Here is a 1,684-nt window from a genome sequence, read left to right as displayed (position 1 = left end):
CCTAATAGGGTAATACCCATGTTCTCTTTCTCATTGTTCTTTGCCATTAATTACCATTTTTCGTCGTAAGGTAGGTCGTTATATCCGATCTGAATATAGCTGCAAGCTCTTTCGAAGAGAGCAAGCGGCGTAGCAAAATAAAATCCGTACTCTACAAAAATAGCGTCGAGTCCAAGACAACCCATATGGTAACAGTTCAAACCCTTGACTCACGTGCTTCAGGAACACATGAATGCACAAGACAATCCGTATATCTTACAATAAAGTTTGAGACTTAGTAAAATTGGTAAAAAAAGAGGCACTCTTGGCAGTGATAAAGACGAATGCCGTAAAATGTCCGAACTCTCGAGGAGGTTACAGGATTTTACAAGGAAGAGAATTAAGTAAAAGAATCACTTTATATACGCGATTGTCTGGGAAACTGTTGTGGTCATACAGAGAGCTGCTTTTAGTCACTTGCTCAGGGTGATCGAGGCAAAAGTGTGAGTGGATGTGTGTGAATGGATCTGTATAAATGTTTCACTATGTAAATGGCTATGAATAGTGAGTGTTTGCGCCCCTTTGGCCATAGTACATACGTGTAAGCGAATGCAGATAAACATGAAAATAAATTAATTATGCAATCCCATCTGTTACTTCACATTAGAGATGAATGATTCACGGTGGAGAACGCACGAATCTTTGCATGATCCGACAGAATGAACTGTTGTAGCTTGGGACTTATATGTTGTGGGAACTGATGAGAATGAGTTGCCTGAAGGTGAGAGGACCTTGGAACTGCTATAGCATTGCAGACAACAGCATGTTCAAGGTGACTGCAAAGAGAATTGATTCAGGTGGCTGGACGTGCATGAACCATAGACTTTCCGCGAAATCCCAAGCCTGCCTCTGTTTCACGTTTATGATATTTAAAGAAAAATGGATTATATCACGAAAGAATTTAGATTACATTACATCGTTCAATTATTTGATGTTGGTTTACATTCAAATGTACGAAACAATATTGCACGATCCTCTTGTTGCAGTTGTGCCTTACGATGTACAACCGTCAGTAAATGAGGACTATCATTTACCTGTTCTACGGTACAGTTGCGTCAATTTGTGCAACACCCGTAACACTTGTTCAGCACCTCCCAGGGGATATTCATTTTCATCGGGATGTAGACTGATGCCACATATTTGAATAATATTCGTTTACCATGGTCTGAGAACTCTGTTTTAAATAGACGGGAAAGGAGGCCAATCGAAAAAATACAATGGCTACATCAATCCATACTGATTTATGAGCATAAATCAGGGACACTTGAACTTAGTATTGTCTTAGACTTGGTAATGAAAATGATAAGCCCTATCAGTCTGGACATTTATCAGTCCTCCCGTACACAGTCCTCAACAGGAGGGCCTTCTCCTGCTAACTCGACCGTGATCCCGATAACAGATTCTGTTGTTTGGTGACCGTGTGAGATGCAGTGTCTTGATCGCGTCACCATTCCGGCATGTCATCTTACCTTTGATATGATTGCTCGTCACTGACATGGCTTCAGGGGCTTTGGGCGACGGCTTTCAGGGCTTTTAGCAATGATTTACAAGACGCTTCTTGAGAAATTCTCGCAAAGGTTTTTTTTCCCTTTTTTACATTACTGCAGCAGAGAGCTTTATTTTCCTCCGACTTGGTCTTGCTCTC

Source organism: Penaeus monodon, chromosome 19 (genome assembly GCF_015228065.2).
Source record: "Penaeus monodon isolate SGIC_2016 chromosome 19, NSTDA_Pmon_1, whole genome shotgun sequence".
NCBI classification, from domain to species: Eukaryota; Metazoa; Arthropoda; class Malacostraca; order Decapoda; family Penaeidae; genus Penaeus; species Penaeus monodon.
The sequence above is the reverse complement of the archived record's forward strand: the minus strand, read 5'-3'. Positions refer to the sequence as shown.